This window comes from Balaenoptera musculus, chromosome 17 (genome assembly GCF_009873245.2).
Source record: "Balaenoptera musculus isolate JJ_BM4_2016_0621 chromosome 17, mBalMus1.pri.v3, whole genome shotgun sequence".
Lineage (NCBI taxonomy): Eukaryota > Metazoa > Chordata > Mammalia > Artiodactyla > Balaenopteridae > Balaenoptera > Balaenoptera musculus.
Window position 1 is genome coordinate 7010899 of NC_045801.1, and position 22054 is coordinate 7032952.

The 22054-nt window shown below is 42.5% G+C and overlaps 1 long non-coding RNA gene across 1 annotated transcript in view; it reads left to right on the forward strand.

The window, feature by feature from the left end:
• Nucleotides 1-20366, forward strand: part of LOC118883600 — a 60670-nt gene extending 40304 nt beyond the window's left edge. The window contains exon 4 of the long non-coding RNA XR_005017052.1: nucleotides 20103-20366. This is a non-coding gene — a long non-coding RNA (uncharacterized LOC118883600). The remainder of the gene's footprint in view (nucleotides 1-20102) is intronic.
• Nucleotides 20367-22054: the final 1688 nt, after the last annotated feature.

Below are 22054 nucleotides of genomic sequence, written 5' to 3' on the forward strand. Positions count from 1 at the left end.
AAAAAAAAGCATCACCATGTTTATGAGTTTAATGTATCTATTAGATTTATAAGTCTTGAGTACTTGGGAAATTTTGATTGTTAATCAGACAATTAAAGTACTGAAAATAGAATGTATCAAAATTATAAACACAGTTGAAAATCTTTATAAACAAGCTTAGGTATTAACCAAGGTCTCCTTATATGTGATTATTAATTTTCGCTAAACTTTTACAAACAAAATAAGGCTCATAAACTGAACTTAAAAGCTTGAGAAAGAACCCAACTTTGTTTTAAAATTTAATAAACCCAATGTTAAATTTTAAAACCAGGGTAATCTGTGAGTGATCTTTCATGTGCAAATAAACATCCCTTGAGAAGATTTTAAAAAAACATACTCAATCTTATAGCCACATCAACAAAGTGGGGGTAGGAGGTAACATCTCGTACCTTCCACATGGACTGCCCCTTCCCAGGGGGTATGTCATGGGCAGTTGGCCATCCCTCCATCCAGGAAGGTATCAAAGATGACAACCAGATTTCTGGTTTGGGCATCTAGGTGGGTAGTCTTATCATTCACTGAAAAATGCCATGCTGTGCTCACATGTGTCTGTGTGACTGTCTCTTTAATAGAAGTCTAAACCTGGAGATGAAAGAACAACCTTCCACCTTCTTCCACCTCCAAGGCTCCAGAGCCCAGCCCATGCCTGGCACTTATCACATGTTCAACCAAGATGCCAATATAACAAAAGGCCAGCGTGGTTAGTGCAGGTGGAGAGCGTCTCAAATCTCAAGACGGCTGGGGGGACCTCCACTCTGGACGTTTCTCCTCAACTGCAGGGCGAAGGCCACGGGGATGTAAAACGCAGGGGAGTTCTTTCTCTCTAGGACTTTCTCAGATTTGGGGGCCTCTTAGTCCAACCAATTCCTCTGATTATTCCCGAGTGTGCATTCAGACAGGCCTCAGAGGGGCTTGTCACAGTGAAATTCCTGACCCGACTCTTAGAAGGTCTGAGGTTACCTATCAGAGATGGGAGAGGGAAAAAAAAGGCACTGTGGAAAACGCCTAACAGCTGACAGCACATTGTTTAAAGACCCCAGGCAGTGAGCTTGCGCATCTGTTGGGGGAAAAAACCTAAATCTTGAGACAGAAGGGCTGCCTTTTTTCCTGGAAGTCTCAGTCTCAGGGGCTCCAGAGAGGTGAGGGGTGAGTCAGCTCACAGAGGCACCGGACAGCCTGGGTGAAGGGGTTTCAGGAGAGAAGCAGACAATTGCAAACTGCAGTCTTTCTCCAGAGCTTCAAGGCTGTCACTGCTATCTCCCTAAAACTCAGCTCTGAATTAACCAAGCCTCTGCTGGAAGTCTCCCTATGGGGAGACTGTCCACCCCCCCCCCCCCATGGGGGGTTCCCTTCCCCATGCTGACTGGTCAGTGGGCACCTAGTATGGACCGAATGTTGTAGTTAGGCATCACAAAGGGGACATCTTTTACAGATGAAGATATTGAGGCTCAGGGGTTAAATAAGTCACCCCACCTCCGCCATCCTGTTCGTGAGTGGCCTGGCTGGGACTTGTACCCAGTGCTGCTCTCACTCCAAATCTGAAGTTCCATCCCCTGCACCATAATTCTTCAGAATTCCATAACCAGGCAGTGTTTCCTGACAGCATCCCTTCCCCAAGCACCCTGAAGAGTGGTCTTGTACTTTTTGCGTTCTGTGGTGTTTCTTCCCCAGGAAAGCTCTCCTCCACTCTCTTTTCTCTGTCTATGGAAACCTTACTCCTGATTCCAAACCTTTCCCTGTGTCTTGAGTCTGAATTTCGAAGCACTAATTAAGATTCCATCATTTTCCTGGGGTGAAGACAATTTTGCCCCATAACTGTTAATGTCAGTCCCAGAACATAAGCTAATACTCTTCGTTTCTTTGAAAAGGGCTGTTGTCGCTCTTTTTCATCTCCATTTCCCCCAGAAAACAAGGGCAGAAGAAGGACAAACGATGCCTTCCCTCACCCTTGGTAGATAAATTTGTGCAGCTTGCTGGGCTTGGTGGCCGATGAGCTGACAATGGGAATGCTCTGGAGGGACTCACAAATGTCCCCATCCTACATGTTGTGGTGACTCAGGAAGTGGGAGCCAGCAGCCTGCACAAAGAGACCACCTGCTAGATCCTGCAAGCACTGGCCATAGGGCCCACCTGCTTCTCTGTACTCTGGGCCACCTTACTTGACAAATGGCTCTTGTTACAGATAATTTTCCTCTTGGCACTATTTCAGCCACCAATTTATGCTTAATACTAACACGACCTTAAGCTACTCTCTTTGGAGTTTGGCAAAGATGAATGTATTCCCCTTGGGTATGAGTGTGAATTCTGATGAATACAAGTGCGATATGACTTCATAATTTTCACACTCACAGCCCAGATTCCAAGACATTTCTTAGTCAGAGTTGGAGTCCTGCCAAATGTAAGTGATGGAGGAGGAGGATGACAGAATGAGTGAAGCTTGTCCTTCAGATTCCTCTCTGGCTTCCTCCAAGGTCAAAATTAATAACTTCCTTCGCTGTTCTCTTGAAATGTTTTATTTATATTACTGTTTATATCCGTAACAATAGCTACTAATTGTTGAATGTAAAAGCGTTTTCCTTGTTAATTTTACCCACTTTTCACACTCATATCTGCAACCCTATATGACCACGGTCTAGTAATCAGAAAGCTTTAATAAGTGAAATACAAGAATCTCTTGTTTTCCTGAACACCGGAGACATTTTCAGGTTATGTACTCATACACCCATGTGCACATACAGTCTGAATTCAGTCCTTTTGCCCTTTGTGCAGGGTAAAATATCATGGAAAGCAAATTTGAAGGTCTTATTGGAGCAAAGGAAAGGTAACCTTCTCCGATGAAACCTTCTCTTATGTCTACAATCAAAATAAATCCCTCAGTTTGGGGAAGAGAAAGTCACTTCTCATCTATTCCTATGCATAGAAGTGTTTTTAAAGCAGTTTGACCCTTCTCCCTAGTTTGTTTTTTTTTTTTAATTAATTAATTTCTTTATTTTATTTTTGGCTGTGTTGGGTCTTCGTTTCTGTGCGAGGGCTTTCTCTAGTTGCGGCAAGCGGGGGGGGGGGGGGCACTCTTCATCGCGGTGTGCGGGCCTCTCTTGTTGCGGAGCACAGGCTCCAGACGCTCAGGCTCAGTAGTTGTGGCTCACGGGCCTAGTTGCTCCGCGGCATGTGGGATCTTCCCAGACCAGGGCTTGAACCCGTGTCCCCTGAATTGGCAGGCAGATTCTCAACCACTGCGCCACCAGGGAAACCCCCTCCCTAGTTTTTATCACCATTCTCTAGTCTCCTAGGCTGAATGCTGTTCATTATTATTTAATTTTTCTGCCTCCTTTGTCCCCAATATATAATGACATACTAAGTTCAATCAGTTGTCTTCTAGCTCAGTGTCCCTTCTGCTCTCCTGCCCTCCCCGCTCTTACTCTTTCTCCCATTTATCCATACATGCGTTCATACCTGCATCCGTCCATCCTTCATCCTTCTGTCCCTCCATCTATTCATCCACACGCTCACCATTTCCACCTCTTCCGTAACTAGCTGTGAGACCTGGGATATCCAATGCTTGACTTAGACTTCAAACTGTAGGAGAAATGACTTTCCTGTGGGCTGGGATAGGACCCTCCCCAAAATGACAAGAGTTGCAGTGTGTGAAGTTTTTGACTTTATATTATAAATGGCAAGTACTGACAGGAGGTACAAGATTGGCTACTTCTTTCATTTATTTTGAATGCTTTCTCAGTATCCTCAATCTTGTAGCCTGAGTCCAGGGTCAAGAAGGAAGCCATGGCAAAATCATCTCCATTTGCTCATGAGGCTTCCCTGTAGCCTCTCTAAGATGCTTCCACATGGTGCTTTCAAGTTGATTCTGATTCTTTCCCTAGATTATCTCTGATAATAGCTATGGATTTCAGAGATCTAGAGTGTGGCTTCAATCATAGTGATTCAGCAGAGTCCACCAATGAAGAAATTAAGAGTATGGGGTCCTTAACATAAAAAAGTTCTTATACCATCTTCCTAGATTGATTTCTAACCCATCACCTCATTCATTCATTTATTCATTCAACAAACAACTTATTGAATACCTAGAATATCTAAGGCATGGTCATATGAACTGAAGGGATAGTAATAAATAAAATAGTAGTCCAGTCCTCAAGTGGCCTCTAATACAGATTGGAAGAAAAGGAAACGGTGAATCATAGCATAGAATGATGAGTACTGTGATGAGGTATAAATGAAGAGTTAATGAGGGGACAGAGAGGGACATGCATATGAGCTGAATCCTAAAGGAATTAGCCCCATGGGGCTGGTGAGGGAGGAGATGGAGCATCCTTGGAAAGGGGGAAAGAGAATGAGCAAGGTTCAGAAGCTAGAAGAAGAATGGCAAGTTCAGGGAATTTCAAGGTGTAAAACTGAAAAGTGCCATGAGCTGAGATGGAGGAGTTTTCCAAAGGCCAGAGTGTGATGACCATGGGTTTCCATGCTAAGATATTTGGACTTTATTCTGAAGATGATCAACATCTATTACACCATTTCCAAGAAGAACTGAGAAAGTTTCCAAGGTCAGTATTGTTAAAAGAAGCTTCATCGGTGTTATCCCAGATAGTGAGACTTTAAGAGCACACACGAATAGAATTTTTCTCCATGTGAGGGAACCCTAGAGAATCCCAGGTTGGCTCAAGAGGAACATCAGCCAACCCCGCCCCCGAAAACAAAAAGTTACAAAGGAAAGCTCTGCAGAGCTGAGAATCTTCTGTGGGCACGTTAAGTACCACTATTCCAACACAGACATTCCTTTCACAGACATATAGTCATGCATCCCTTGAGCCTGGCATCATAACAACTGCTATTAGCGACAAAAAAATAAATAAACAATGAAGCACACACGATATAGCCCCTGCCCTTCGTGAGCAAAAAAATGCATCATTATTTTCATCAAAGCATCAGTATTTCTTTAGGTCTCCTATTTTGTGCCTCTTCTCCATTCTCTGTCTATTCTCCACTGTTCAATTAAGTTTGTGTCTGATTCCAGGCATCTCTGCAGTTGCTGATTGCAGCCAGAACCACTTAAGCACTTGAGCCCCCTCAGATCTTCAAGCTGCACAGAGCTCTCTGTTTGTCATGATCTTTCAGCTGAAAAGACGTCTCCAAGCACACTCACATGCACAAAGGCACTAATGGGGTAACGGTTGGGGATGTTTGGAGGATTTAGAACACATTGTCTGAAGGCTTCGACCCTCATTAACTTGGGAGAATGGATTACAGCTGTCCCTTTGCCAAGTATCTCCATCCGGGAACGTTGTGATAATCTCCATTTGAGCATCTTGATCATTTTCTCAGCTTTTACCTTTTCTTATAATTTTTTCTTTTTTCCCTCAAGCACGTTCACTTTATTTGGGTCTAGAGGTCTGAACACCTTTATTGGTCTTCCTTTGAGGTCTTTATCACGTCCCAGAGTACAACAACCTCTTTTTTGTGGATCTTAACATGATTTTGTGTCCCTAATTCTGATACTTCTCAGCATTTTCTGGCCGCTGGCTGGCAGTGTGGAAGTTGTTTTCCCTGATACATTGCTATTGCCAGTGGGACTAGGTAGATCAGGGTTAGAGAATGGAGTTGAAGGAAGATTAACTCAGTGGGAGAGCAGGTTAACCTGGGTGATTAGCAGGTTGCAAGACATGAAATGGCAGAGTTGGAAAGGAGCATAGGAATAATTGAATCCAGTGCCTTTGTTTCTCAGATAAGGACAATAAATTTAAACGCTTGTACAGCATCACACTGCTGATTACCAAAAGCTACCTGAATCTGGACCCTTATCCCATGACCTCTTCTACTGAGCATTTGGACTCATCAGCTTTTACCTGAACCTGAGGCTCTGCTGCCACCTTGGATCAGAATTGTTGGAGTCTAACTGGATCATGAAGATTCCTCTTCTCTGGGAAATTCCCAGGACTACCTCTCACTGGCAGCCATGTTTAATCACATGGCCTCACTCTCCTGACCAGACCTGATGGGACCAGTGATGGACACTTGGCTCAAACTGAAATAATCACATTCCTTATTCTGAAATGTGGGATCAGGATCAAGAGAGATCTGAGTGTTTCCCTACTTGTGGCTGGATCTGGAAATATGGAAGGAGTCATCATCATCTAACAAGAGGACTACAAAGCTGAGAAGCTTATCTGCAGACAACTGCAGATATTAACTTGACAAATAGGGAAACCAAAAGACAAAGAGGAGAGAGAGAGAGTTTCTGTGCAGGTCTATTGTGACTTTTCATTTCCTGGTTGCTGTCTTTTTCTTTTTTTTTTTTTTTTTTTTCACACACACACACTGTATTTTATTTTTACAAGAGATAAATAGACTGACACCAAGCATTGTACATGGATGACCACAACAAAAGCAACAATGATTGCAATTACCAAACATGACACACACTCATACTATGTCATAATATTGACATTCAGTCCAGTAATCCTCCACTGTAACAGCTCCTTTACTTTGCAGTGAAAATTGATTTGTATATTCTTTGCCTCTGAGTCCTTGTGGGATTTTTTTTTTTTTTAATTCAGACAGAAAGTCACAAAAATTATACTCATCCTCATCAGTTCACTCAGTCCCATGTAATTAATTTTTTTTTTTCATCTTGATCTTTTGTTAGCACTTTTATGAGTTCATCAGTTTTTCATTAGAGTTCTGAAAATGCTTATTCATTCAGTTCAGCAGTACAGTCAGTTACCAGAAACCTGTACTTGTCAGAGTCTTTTCCATGAATTTCTTGAAGATGAAACCCTTTTATAGGAACATATTTGCAAAATCATCAGAGTACACCCAGAACTGTCTGTAAATGACAAAAGACTTAAAAATGACCACGGTTAAAGATTTGATGAAAGTTCATAATAATGCAGTTGACAAGAAAATTATTTATTTCTGAGATATACATTTTAAAGTAATAACTAGGATTATTACTTATAACATTATACCAGAACATATAAGATTTTTAGAAATTTCATGTAATGTCTGAAACATTTATATTAACATATTTCCATACATATTTCCATACAGATACAAATACACGATTTTTAGAAATTTCATGTAATGTCTGAAACATTTATATTAACATATTTCCATACATATTTCCATACAAATACAGATATAAGATTTTTAGAAATTTCATGTAATGTCTGAAACATTTATATTAACATATTTCCATACAAATAACCCAATGAAAGTTTAGTATTAGTTGTTTTGTTTGTTTTTTTATACTGCAGGTTCTTATTAGGCATCAGTTTTATACACATCAGTGTATACATGTCAATCCCAATCGCCCAATTCAGCACACCACCATCCCCACCTCACCGCAGTTTTCCCCCCTTGGTGTCCATATGTCCATTCTCTACATCTGTGTCTCAACTTCTGCCCTGCAAAGTGGCTCATCTGTACCATTTTTCTAGGTTCCGCATACATGCATTAATATACGATATTTGTTTTTCTCTTTCTGACTTACTTCACTCTGTATGACAGTCTCTAGATCCATCCACGTCTCAACAAATGACTCAATTTCGTTCCTTTTTATGGCTGAGTAATATTCCATTGTATATATGTACCACAACTTCTTTATCCATTCGTCTGTTGATGGGCATTTAGGTTGCTTCCATGACCTGGCTATTGTAAATAGTGCTGCAATGAACATTCGGGTGCATGTGTCTTTTTGAATTACGGTTTTCTCTGGGTATATGCCCAGTAGTGGGATTGCTGGGTCATATGGTGATTCTATTTTTAGTTTTTTAAGGAACCTCCATATTGTTCTCCATAGTGGCTGTATCAATTTACATTCCCACCAACAGTGCAAGAGGGTTCCCTTTTCTCCACACCCTCTCCAGCATTTGTTGTTTGTAGATTTTCTGATGATGCCCATTCTAACAGGAGTGAGGTGATACCTCATTGTAGTTTTGATTTGCATTTCTCTAATAATTAGTGATGTTGAGCATCTTTTCATGTGCTTCGTGGCCGTCTGTATGTCTTCTTTGGAGAAATGTCTATTTAGGTCTTCTGCCCATTTTTGGATTGGGGTATTTGTTTCTTTGATATTGAGCTGAATGAGCTGTTTATATATTTTGGAGATTAATCCTTTGTCTGTTGATTCATTTGCAAATATTTTCTCCCATTCTGAGGGTTGTCTTTTCGTCTTGTTTATGGTTTCCTTTGCTGTGCAAAAGCTTTGAAGTTTCATTAGGTCCCACTTGTTTATTTTTGTTTTTATTTCCATTACTCTAGGAGGTGGATCAAAAAAGATCTTGCTGTGATTTATGTCAAAGAGTGTTCTTCCTATGTTTTCCTCTAAGAGTTTTATAGTGTCCAGTCTTATATTTAGGTCTCTAATCCATTTTGAGTTTATTTTTGTGTATGGTGTTAGGGAGTATTCTAATTTCATTCTTTTACATGTAGCTGTCCAGTTTTCCCAGCACCACTTACTGAAGAGACTGTCTTTTTCTGATGCCTCTTTACATTTTGCTCTTTACATTTTGCTCTTTGGAGTTAAGACATATTTACTGAGCAGTTAGGATCTCCCAGGCATTCTTCTAGGCACTGGGGCTACAGCATGAACCGGAAAGTCACAAGCTATGCTTTTATGCAGCTTACAGTCTCATAGGAGCAGGCAGACAGTAAAGAAGTAAATAAATAATTAAATGAAATTATTTTGGATAATGGTAGGTATGGCGAAAAAATGTTTAAAGGGGTGAAAAAATATAAAATGACTGGGATGGGGTTGGAAGGTTATTAGAGTGCACGTCAGAGAAGACAAGGGCCATCCAGCATGGCTGTGCTGACTGTGCCTGTACAACCCGAAGACATACCATTAACATGAACTGTCATGGGAACAGTGCCCCCTGAAATTGTGCAGTGCACAACATAGACAATGATTGGCAACAATCCTAGGAAAGGGCTCTCGGAGAAAGAAACATTCATGCTAAAATCTTTGTGACAAGAAGGAGTCAGCCAAGTGCAAACACGAGAGAAGAGCATTCCAAGCCGTGGGAACAGCTAGTGTAATGACCCAAAGTTGAGAATGAGTTTGGCTTGTGCAAAGAACCAAAAGAAGGACAAATGCCTTTGCTGAATCGGGAGGAATGAGAGGAAGTTGGTTAGAAGCCAAGGAATCGAACAGTGGGTCAACATGGGTCATGGTAAGGAGTATGTCCGTAGGGTCAGAGGGCAGTATATCTCTAACTGTGGAGAGTGGTAAGAAAGCACAGCTGGTGGAAAGTCAGGGTCAGATCCTGATGGCTCATTAATGTGATGCTACAGAGTATGGATTTTGTTCTTAGAAGCATTAGGCACAAGAGGATTCACAGGGTGCACTGGAGACTTGAGTACTTTTCCATGCATGTGATAAATCTAGCTGGAAATTTGAGGCTTGCAACCTAGTGGTGACCTCTGTGCACTTGAGATTCCGCAGAACTGCCATAATCTGTGAAACAAGAAAGACACCCTGAAATCCATAAATTGCGTTTTATTCCAAGGCAGGAAAGACGGGAAGATGTCTCCTTCAAGAGGAGGAAAAATCCATGGTGCATGTTGCATGAAGCATTGGCAGTATCGCTAAGCCAGTGGAGTCTCTTCACTTCTGAATCATTTGAGGGTCGTTCAAAATAGTGTTTTGCAAGAGCAAAAAAGGCTCAGAAAGTCTAATAATAAGGGACGTTTCCCTCACTCACTATATTGCCATTTGCCAACTCTGACAAGAACTAGAAATGGAAAAGCTTTCAGCTGAGTTGGAAGCTTGGAACTTAAAGTTCCTGAGTGGGCTGTAGTTTTGGCAAAAGACATTTTTCTTTCCCAAGGATTTTATTCCATCTGATTTTTCTGATTGTTGCCAAGATGGAATGAACTTGTTTTGTTTGCTTCTCAGTGAGAACTTAGATTTCCTTAGAAGATTTGGTTGCAGGGCACTGCTGAGCCATTAACGACAGTAGGAGGGAAAATAAGAGCAGGAGGCGCCTACCTGGTGGTGGTGCAAAGAATCATTCTGAGTCAGTTTAGCAAGAATTCTCCCAAACCTTGATATATGATCAAATTTCTCATTCCTCACCCATGATATCTAAGTTCTCTACCTGCCTTTAGCAAGAATCCTGTTAAGTCTGTTTAGCAAGAACCCCCTACCACTGATGTCTAATCAAATTCTCCTTAGTAGTTTTCGAGCCATTGACCTCCACACTCTGTTCCTTGGCTATAGATCCCCAGCAATCGCTGCTGTATTTGGAGTTGAGTTCAGTCCTATAGTAAAGTCTCTCTCCCTCACTGCAATAGCGCAAATAAAATCTGTCTTGTTATTTTTAACACACACTCAGTGCAAATTTTTTCTTTTACATTTCTCAGTACACTTAAAATAAAACCCAAATTTATTAACCTGGATATCATCTTCACTTGCTTTCTCTGTCTCCCACTACCTCCAACCACACTGAATTTCTGTTGGTTCTGCACACATGTCAGGTCTTTCTCACCTTGGGGCCTTTGTGCTGGCCCTTCTTACACATGACTTTCACCTGATTGACTTATTATTTAGGCCTCAGTCTGAACTTCATAGCCCCACAAAGAGCCACTCTGACCCCACCAATCTAAAATAACCAGTCCTAATCTCTCCATCCCATAGCTGTTTTCATTCTGTACATCATGGTTTGGCAAACTTCAGCCCAAAGGCCAAATCTTGCCCCCAGCTCTCTTTGTAAATAAATTTTTACTGAAAAGCAGCAACATCTTTTCAGTCCTTGCTTTCATGCTGCAACTATGAGATGAGTAATTGTAACAGAGACTGGATGGCCCAGAAAACTTAAAATAGTTACTCTCTGGTCCTTCACAGAAGTTTTCCAGCTCTTGGTCCACATTGTCTATATCATGAGCTGATTTTTTTTTCCTTGTTTAGCTACTTTTCTTTCTTTTTACTAGAAATTAAATCCTGTAACAGCAGAGATTTTGTCTTTCTCACTCAGTCCCCATTTTTTAAAAAGTGTCTTACACGCTGTAGGTGCTCCCAAAATATTTGCACCATGAAAGAGGTGAGGATTTGGAGTAAAACCCTGGCCAGATTTTTGGTTCTATAGTAGATTGCACTACTGGGCACTGAGTGCTTCTGGCTGGACTAATAATTGACACAAGACAGATTAACAGGAGAAAAAGAAACAAATTTTAATTCATGCTCTTGGAGGTCTCAAAGAAATAGGACCTAAGAAGTGGCCAAAGCAGGAAGCTTTTATAGTTTTTACATAAAGAAACAATAAATTTGTGAGGGATTAACAGGACAAAGAAACAAAAGTTTTGATTGCTTAATTAGTGAAGAATCTAAACAGTTTGGTCTTGGGGTAGGAAATTAAGAAGTAACAAGATGTTTTTATACAGGCTTCTTGGGCCAAATTTCCTATTTCTGGTAATAAGGGTGTCCTTCAACCTCCAGATGCAGGGTGTGTGCCTTTCACATGAAGGGTTTATTTCCTGCTTTCAAGGAGACAGGAGAAAAGGGTCAGGGTATCCGTCTTGCACTTGCACTGGCCATTTTGTAAGTATCAGTAACTTTAATTCAAAATAATCTTTATGCCGTTGTGGCATATTTGGGGACAGCCTGCCATGGGCCCCAAAACTACAATTCTTCACCCCTCCTTGATGTAAATACCTCTTGCCATGCGACTTGGCAGTACTTCTCACTACAGGGAATAGAGCATATTTTCCCAATCCTTGACGTTGGTTCAGCCATATGACTCCTTTTGGCCAACAGAATGAGACTCAAGTAACTGTGTGCCAGCTCCAAGTCTAGGCTCTTCAGTCTCTACCATCATCATGAGAACAACACACCCAGGACTGCCCTCTGTCCCAGAAGAAGAACGAGGGCCTCAGGGCACAGAACCAAACTGCACCAGCCAAACCCAGTCTAAATCAGCTGACTCACAACTAATGCATAGATAAGTGAGCTCAATAAATGCTCCTTGTTGTATGCTGAGTTTTAGGGTAGATATTATGCATCACAATTGTAGCAATTAGATAAATGATGCAGTGAACCTGCACAGTTTACATCTGCCTATCTAAGCATCAGCTGTCTCCTCTGCTAAATGGAGATTATAATAATTACTGTCCTAGACTCTTCATCACAACAGGTGTGAAAGCCACTTCACAGATGATGACACGCCAGACACATGTGAGCTCTTGCTTGTTATTAATTAGAGAACAACATGCGTCGATCTGTTGTGAAGAGCTAAACTGAGCCTAATCAAGTGGTGAGCTGGGGAGTGCCGGCAGGAAAGCAGTGGCAGTGGCCCTTCCGGGACAGCTAACAAGCGTGTGGCTTTGTCCTGAGCCACAGCCTGCCTTGGACCACTCAACCAGAGAAGGCCGGATGAGCAGGATTGTTAGTAACCAGCCTCAGGCGATTCACCCAGGAGAGCAGGGAGGGGAAAGATGCCCCAGGAGTGGACTGGGTTGGGTGGGAGGAGGACCTCGATGAGGAGCGGCCAGCGCTTTCCCAGAGACACTGCTTTGCTTGTCACATGCAACACTTAACTAATTGGACTGAGAGGCAAACAAGAAAGCCTTCAGCTTTTGATAAATTAATCAGCGAGGGCTGCAGCAAATTGCCCACTCACATCATTAATTAGACATCCTGAAAAGTTAAGAAGCCTTTTTTAAAGTGTTGATTCTGCAGCTTTTATTTTACCTTTTTTTTTTTTTTTTTTTTTTTTTTTTTTTTATAATTGATGGGCTAAGACTTTGATCAGGTGTCAGTAGGCAGAGAAGAAAACATCTTCACTGTTGGGTCCATATCCCAGCTGTTGCCAGACCCCAGAGAAATGGGAGAGGCATTCTGGGCAATTCCCAGTAGAATTGGTACTGAGCTCAAACATAATCAAAGGATCAAATGGACATCTGTACCTGCCACAATCTCAGGGACCCCAGAAAGCTTTTAATCCAGGAATGCTGTGTAATGGGATAACCTCTAATTAGCTGTCTTGACCAGTCATCAAGATTTCGTCCTTAAAAAGGCAGTTGACAATAAGGGGATTGAGGTCTGGGAGCCCCCAAGCTGTTACTATGACTTCAGTTTCCATTAGATGCTGTCCCTTGCTCCTGTCTTCTCATCAGCGCCGCATTTTGAAGTTTCTGAAGCTTTTCATGGCCTCCCAAAAACCTCAGGGACCCCACAAGAAGAAAAGCCAATTTCTTTAAAACAGTTAAAAAAAGGAAAAGAAATCTGCAGGCTTGGCAGATAAGGGGCTGTCTGAGAATCTTTGCCGGTCCCTTGGCCTCTGTCCACGGTGAGGATGGAGCTACCACTTAGCAAGGCCCAGAGGCAGTGTTACAGGGCAAGCGAGAGTCAAGGGAAGTACGGCTCCCATGCTTTCAACTGCACTCCCAGGCCTGCCATTAAATATGGCAGGCTTAGCACGTCTCACTTCAAATGAGGCTGCAAGAGTCCCCAGAACCTCTACCCCCCAACTGCTACGCATCTTGGCTCATTGTCTTTATACTGACCAACGAGACAAGGTCAGCAATTTCCAGCTGTTTTGACAGGGTCCCATTTACCTTGCAGAAAAGTACAGTGGCATTTGGGGACGCCTTGGGGCAGCAGTGTCATCCAGACCACAGGCATGGAGGGCGCAGCCCCAACCTCTGCTCCCACCTGCCCCTTCATCATTCCATTAGACACCCAAAGCACCTGGCCAGGCTGTGTTGCAAGGACAGAATTTCACCAGGGAAACGTTCTAATAAAACGGGATGCTGTGATGGGGCAGAATGTAGCACGTAGGCCTGATAACTGCCTGCTCAAGCTGTAAGACTCAAGCCAGAATTTCCCCTTCCAGAAGATTTCTCCAGTTCATTCGCCCCCAGCTTGGGTCAGACACGCCATATTGGCATTCCCATTGCGTTCCAGGTCCTTTCCTCATGGCATGCATGTGCACTTCTTTGTCATGGTCTGTTTACTTGTCTTCCTGTCCCCTACGACTCTGAGCTACTCAAGGGCATGCCGTGTGTCTTTTTCAGCCCTATACCTCCTGCCTAATGCAACGTCAGGCACGGACGGGCATTGGCTGTTCCCTGCAGTGGGCTTTGGAGTCTGACAGCCTGGATTCATATTTTGGTTCCATTATTTACTAGTTGTGTATTCTTGAGTAACTTGCTTAAGATCTCTGAGCTTCATTTTGGCTATCACTAGAGTAAAGGTAATATCTAATTTGGGGGGTGGCTATTACAATGGAAAAAGAAGATAATGCATGTAAAACCTGCTCAGCAGAGAGCCTAGTTCATAGTAAGCACTCAATAAATTCTTTCCAATGCATTCAACTTGGTGTTTGAAGCAATAGTAACTTGTTTCTTGACATCATATTTCATCATATTACCTAGTGGCTAATTAAATATTTGGTAACCAGGAAAACTAACATAAACTGGTTTGAGAACAAACATAGCTGACTCTTAATAAGTATAAAACACATCTAGTACTTAAAAGATGCCTGTGCACACTAGAAAGTAGTCCACTTCCTCCCACTCCTGTTCAGTATGGGGTGGGCTTCAAAGAGGGATTTGTATATGGGGATGATGTGTTACAGCACCTGGAACGGAGCTGATGAGTATCTGGTTCACAGGACTCACTAACGTAAGTATCACTATTATTATTATTAGCAGTTACTTTTATTATTGTTGTGGTTGTTATTTGGGTTCTGGTTCAAATGCGGGTCACTTAGCAGCCCCAGCCACTTCCCATTTAAGAGTTTCTCATTACATCAAAAAAGATGGAAAACTGCCAAAACAGGCTTACAAAAATTGTGGCCTGTTTTAAATGTTGACTTTGAATAAATTAACGCTTTTAGCATAAAAAATTACAAAGCAGTATAATTATGATTTGCATAGAATAATTATACAGTTTATTTTAAAACACGAATGTGGAGTACACATCGGGCCCCAAATGAGTATTTTTTTTTAATTCATTTATTTTATTTTATTTATTTTTGGCTGCATTGGGTCTTCGTTGCCGCGCGCAGGCTTTCTCTCGTTGTGGCGAGCGGGGGCTACTCTTCGTTGTGGTGTGCGGGCTTCTCATCGTTGTGGCTTCTCTTGTTGTGGAGCACGGGCTCTAGGCACGCGGGCTCAGTAGTTGTGGCTCGTGGGCTCTAGAGCGCAGGCTCAGTAGTTGTGGCGCACGGGCTTAGTTGCTCCGCGGCATGTGGGATCTTCCCGGACCAGGGCTCAAACCCGTGTCCCCTGCATTGGCAGGTGGATTCTTAACCACTGCACCACCAGGGAAGTCCCCAATGAGTTTTGAAGTTTGAGGAAATTGACTTCAGTCAGTCCTGTTGAGAAATCCCTGTGAAGGTTAAGTGCCATTTGGAGAAAAGGCTGCATGTGAGGATTTTTATGACTATGAAGCCTGAGTCAGAAGTCCCTCCTCCCCCAACAGAGCCTGGGTTTGACCCTCAGACCTTCCATTTAGCGCTGTCTCTCTCTCTGTCTCTCTTTCACACGCACGTGCACAAACACACACAGCTGTATTTCTGGGATCATGGTTTTACCCAGCTCCATCCCGGTCCTAAGAACTCATCCTTGCTTTAATAAATACAGCAAGACCAGATACAAGTCTTTACCTTTTCATGAAATCAAATTAAAATTTCATGAAGGCTTATGAGTCCCTCTGCGTGGTTTTCCCTTCAGCTTCCCCACAGAAGCCAGCAAAGTCTCAGCTGAATTAACCCTTTCCCCTCAGCTCCGAGTGGGCACATTCATTTGGCGGCTCGGGGTGGGGGCCTGTCCCTGACTTGTCTCTGGAGGCGCCAGCCCTGAGCAAGCAACCAGCTGGAGGTGGTGTCTGCAAAGCTCGTGTTTACTGGTTTCCGCCAGAGGTTTCTTCCCCAGCCATTTCACTTGAACCGAGAGCTGTAACTCCTTGCAATCAGCTTCCTCTGCTCAGACTGACTTTCCTTCTTGCAGACCTGTCTTCGGGGAGCAAATTGGCTTGTTAAAGATTCCAAACATATGAGCTAAATTCTCCCCTAGCTTCTAACATGCTGTGGTTTTTTTCCCCTCTCTGAAGCAAGAGGTGCTGGCACTGACGTCTGTATCACTCGGAGTGACTCCTTCGTCTCGCTGCTCCCCTCGCGGTGCTGCTAACTGACGTTGCAATCCAAGGCACATTCATGTAGCGCCAGTGCTTGCAGTTGGTCAAAAGGTGACGCTAATAAATGCCAGAAAGTGCACAGAAAAACCAACCATGTCCCAGTACTCAGTATCACAAAAATGAGTAAAAGATACAACATCACTGTGAAAATACAGAAGTTACCTGTACAACAAAGCTGGACAAATAATTAGAATTAAAACTGTTCATACACCAGCAAAGCCCTATGAGTGTGAGAACAGGTAAACAACAAGCCACTAGGTGACCAGATTAGAGGACATATTTAGGAGGAGTGGAGATTCATGGGACATAGGTGCTTAGGACATAGCTGTGGGCTACTTGGATCAATGGAAAGTGTCACAGGACACACAGAGTCATGGGACCCACGAAAGTAATTACTCACAGAGACAAACAACAGGATCAGACATTTTGCAGAGCCCTCCCCAAAGGTGACAGGCCTTCTTATGTTCCATCATTGCACACATGGGTACAATAGCAAGTTAGGAATGGATGTGGCGAAGGACAGTGGCGGGAGAGTCTGTACTCTATGTAGACAGAGAGAAACAGTCCTATGCAAAAAGTATAAAAATCCTTGACCCAAGGTGGAACCATCAAAACACAGACTGTCCTGGTACATGAGACAAACTAAACAGAAAGAGAATTAATATTCAATACAGAGGCAAACAGCTGAAGAAGAGGCTTCTGGCAGGATCAGGTACTTTCCTTGGTCACACTTGACTAGGAATTTTACCAGTTCCTCAAAAAGAAAGAATTACTGTTAGCATTGAGTGTGCATGTATGTGTGTGTGTTTGACTCTCTGTTAGTTGAACTGTGTCTTTCTGAATGAATCCTTTCACACCATCCAGTTAGAAGAACACTTCCTGGTATTGTTAAAATATCTGCAAGGGAATCCACGTGAAAATACAACCAATGAGGCAAAGATCCAATACTTCTCAAGAATCTTAAAATGCTTTATAATCTTTGACTCAGAAATCCCCTTGATAGGGATCCAACCTTGAGAAATAATCTGAGATGTGGAGCCCAGATTTCTGCACAAAGATTCTCAATGTAGCTTTCTAAATAAAACTGGAAACACCCTAATTGTCCAACAATAGAGAACTTTTGGCTGCCTGTATACAATGGAAACCTTTAAAAATGAAGTTTTCAAGAAAAACATGGAAAAAATACTTACTATGTAATGTTAACTGGGAAAAAGCAGTATTTAAAAATATGCATAATCTCACCAAGTTAGCATGTATGAGATGTGTGAAAGTGCTTTGTAAATTGCAAAGCCTTCTGCACATGTCAGGAATAGTTCTGACTTGATATGGTGGTCAGAGGCCAGTTGGTGTCTAAGAAGAGTGGGTGATCATGAAAAGAAACCCACAGGGTGCAGCCAAAGGAGGCCTGCCTGCCCACGTGTGCTCATGCATCAAGTCTCTTCACGAGCCAGCTCCGTTCTCAAAGTAGCCCCAACAGAGAATCAACTCTAGAGAATGACAACAGGGGACAGGTTACCTAGGTGGACCCAAGAGTCGTTACTGAGGCGGCTGTAACATCAGGATAGTTAGATGAGCAGCGCACAAGGGCAGCAAAGGGGCAGCTCTGGAAAATTGGAAAATCAGGCATCCCAAGAGAAAAGGGAGCTTAGAGAGAGATGGGAACCAACTTAGGGACACAGAGAGCCCAGAGAGGGAGGACCGAGATACTCCAAAGGCAAAATTAGACTGCTTAGAATGAAATCATTATTGCTCTTATTTTTGTTAAATGCGGTGACCCTCACACCCCGCCATGCACACACTGTTTGCATAACATCACCCATGATGACAGAACAGGGTGTAACTACCACTTTTGAATTAAAGGTTTTTATGAATGGCATGAACACAGTAACCAAGAGTCCTGGTGAGTCAGTGACTCAGTGTGTGAATCCAGGTTAGCTTTCTTGCCGGAAGGATTTGCATGTGCCCTTTTATCAGATAAAAGGAAAGACTGAACTCACTGTGTTCTAGGCACATTTTTGCCTTGGCTACCAGGAAACACAGCTACATTTAGAACTCAGTTGCAATCCCAAGTGTTGGACTCTGTGTATATTAAAAATGGCAATAAGTGTTTTTTAATGACTTTCTGTCTCTCCTTAGACAATAGCTTCTTGGGAGATAGAGACTGTCTGACTCCTCCACTCCCCTGTTTCTTCTATATTTGATAAAACTATTTATGAATGTTGAAAGTTTTGATGAGTGAATGAATCTCAACCTATGTTCTTAGTTCCGTTCTTTCTCATCTCTTAAAATATTTCTAGTCTTCTCTGTGTAAACCATGTCAGTGCACGCTTGTTTTTATGATGCAAACTGCCTCAATTTTTTAAAGTAGGTGAGTATAAGTTAGGAAGAAAAGAAGGAAAAGGAAAGGAAGGAAAGAAGGAAGGGAAGGATGGGTGGATGGAGGGAGGAAGGAAGGAAGGAAGGAAGGGAGGGAGGGAGGAAGGGAGGGAGGGAGGGAAAGCCAAGTTCCGACTCCCTTCAGTAATGCAACTCTAAGAGCACTGCCCCCTATAGGAGCTAGAGTATGCAGTTAGCCTAGCATGGTTTAGTTTTATTCTGGTGTATACATACTTTTTATAGTACCAAACATATTCACTGAATAGGCTAATTCATATTCATTGAAAAAGTTTGGGAAAATGCAGAAAGGTAAAGTAGTAACAATCGTAACAGCTATAATTTATAGCTTACTATGAGCCAGACTCTTTGCCAGGGATTTTATGTCTATAATCTAATTTCCCAACACACCCAAAAGGTAGTTATAATGCTTGTTTTCAAGATGAGACGCAAAGGCTTGGTAACATTCATTATCTTACCAAAGGTTGCATGTCTGGCTTTGAACCCCAGACTGCTGACACCCAATGCTTTGCTCTCTCTCTCTTACCAGGATCCCTCTTTTCTCGGCAATGGGAGGTCTGAGCAGTGAAAATATGTATTTTTTTCATTTCAATACACTTCTGCCCCATCTTTGCAGCAATCCATCAAAAATGGTGAATGGGGCTTCCCTGGTGGCGCAGTGGTTGAGAATCTGCCTGCCAATGCAGGGAACACGGGTTCGAGCCCTGGTCTGGGAGGATCCCGCATGCCGCGGAGCGGCTGGGCCGTGAGCCACAACTACTGAGCCTGCGCGTCTGGAGCCTGTGCTCCGCAACAAGAGAGGCCACGATAGTGGGAGACCCGCGCACCGTGATGAAGAGTGGCCCCCACTTGCCGCAACTAGAGAAAGCCCTCGCGCAGAGACGAAGACCCAACACAGCCAAAAATAAAAATAAATTAATTAATTAAAAAAAAATGGTGAATGACTGTGACCCTAAGAGGCAGAAATGGAATCCCTGACTCTATAGATTCAGAAACAGCCAGGACTGCATGCTCACCCCTTCCCCAGTCTTTCTCCCCAGAGCATGGGGCTTGGTCTACCATCAGGAAGAGGTGAGAGGTAGCCCTGTTTACTAATTCTCCTCTGTTTAGTCTTGCTGGTGGTCAGGGAGACCACTGGACTTCAGCTTCAGGCGGACCTCTCTGTGCACTGATTAGCTGCCCCATCTCATCTAAGTTACACAGCCCCCCTGAGTCTTGGTCCCTTTTGTGTTAAACTGGGAATGTGAACTAAGAGAAGAAAACTACAGGCCCTAGCAACTGTAGGCACTTGGAGAATTCTAAATTATATTCATTTAGTCACGTTTGCAAGGAATCATTACAGAGTTACTGTGACCTCAGTCCAGTGCTAAGCAAAACCCATAAGGAAAATAAATTCTAAAGATAGCCCACTCTGAAGAAATGAGTGGGTACTCAGATATTGCTGGAATATACAAATTTGAGGATAATGATATTTTTGTGGAAACTGTTTTTTATTCCCTTAAATCAATTCTCTCTTCTTTAGTACTAGTAAGAGTACTAAAGACATGGCCAGCTCAACTATGGTGGGAGTGATATATGCCATTTCCAAGCTGGTGCCTTGGAGGGATGGATGCCTCGTCTACCTACCTGCTCTTCTTCTGCACTGGCTTGGCTGGAACCTGACAGTGGCCCAGATTTGCCTGGACAGTTGAGGACTCTGCTGTAGGAGGTGAAGGGACCACAAGATGGAAGGAACCTGGATCCCTGAATGACTTTGTGGAGCAAGAGTACCACTGAATAGAATGCTTTCCTCAGACTTAACATGAGAGAGAAGTAAACTTCTTTGTGCTTTAAACCATATTATTACTGTCCTTCTTATTACTTCAGCAGAGCTTTTTACTGCAACTAGTACAAAAAGGGAAACGAGAAGCAGGCATCATTAAAACTAAAAATGAAAATAATAAGAATTATATTTATTGACTCGTGGTACTCATTCCAGAACTGCAGCGCTGATTTCCTTCCTTCAGTTGTGGATGCTTTAATCAGAGTTTCTGACTAGAGGGTTAGATAAGATCTTCAACTTTTCAAGCCTTTGGTTTCCTCATTCATCAAATGAGGTTGCTATAATTATACCAACATGACAAGGTTATTATTGTGAGCAATGCCTGAAATTATGTTTGTAAATCCTCTGGTACATAGAAGGTGCCTACCCTAGCCCATTACTTTGGAGTTTTGAAGAAAAAAACAAACAAAAAATAAATCAAGTTACCTGAGTCAAAGATGATTATCAATGAGACGATGATTGTCAATGCCCAGACTCGCCAGCCTTCAGGAATCTTCTGTGGTAATGTCAAGTATCTCTTCTTTCAAATCAGTTCTCTTACAACTGTCACAAAGCAAAGTTCCCCAGAGAGGACACACATCAAAACAGAAAGAAGGTGTGTTCAGGCACATGTCATTGCTCATAAGTGAGACAAAATCCAAGTAGGTTGCCAAACAACTTGAAGATGTCAAGAATAAGGGGAAATAATGACAATTCCTGTTTGAGGAGGTGATACTCCATTGTTAAAAGCAAAGCAGAATCATGTGAATGGGAAGAAGGGCACAGGCAAACTGGCTTTGACATTTTAAAAAAGCAGATATAGGTTTTACAAAAGCTCTAATAAAAACATGACCCTGTCCTGAGCTCTTGGTCAGAAGAGACACAACAAAATTTTCAGGGGTGGGGAGGAGCAAGAAAACAATTTTCTCAGCTATGGACCAGAGAGTTTGGAAGGAAATCAGCCCCTTCCTTCCATAAAGATAAGTTTCTGGAATCACAATGTGGTACGAGCATTCCCAGCCTAGGAACCTGATTCCCAATGCGAAAGAAGTGTTAGAGGGAGCAGTATCCCCAGAGAGCCTATGAGGACCCTAACAAATACTTGCACCTTCAGAAAAATACACAAAAAGTGTACCCCCAAAATGCAGACCTCAGCGACATTCCTTTTTTTTGTTCTAATGAACCTATGCTATTCGTAACCTTAGGTTGCTAAAAGCTTTTCAGTGATTTCCTATTCTTACATTTCAATAAAATCTTCAAAAATGTTTCTGGCTTTCTTGTAGATAACACTCACACAAAGAAGGCCTTCCCTTTAATCCCCACCACCAGCCCTGCTCCCCTGTGATATTGTCTGATGTGTTTCTTAATTTACGCCTTGAATTTTCTGACTCTGCCTCTCAGGTCCCACCATGGCTCCAGATACAGAGAGGAACTTGAATGCTTGACAGGGCAGTTGGTTTAGAAACACTTTGGAGATGTCAAAATCCATGGGAAAGAATGGCATTTATTTCGGTCTGAGGAGATAACTTCCCGTGCCAAAAACAAAGTGAAACCATATCTTTATTTACTAAATTGTCATGATTGAGCTGCTATTTGAAAACTGCCTAATATCCTTTTTTGACAATTACTCCCAACAGGAGTGACTCATGAATCAGAGCTATTGAAACTTAAAT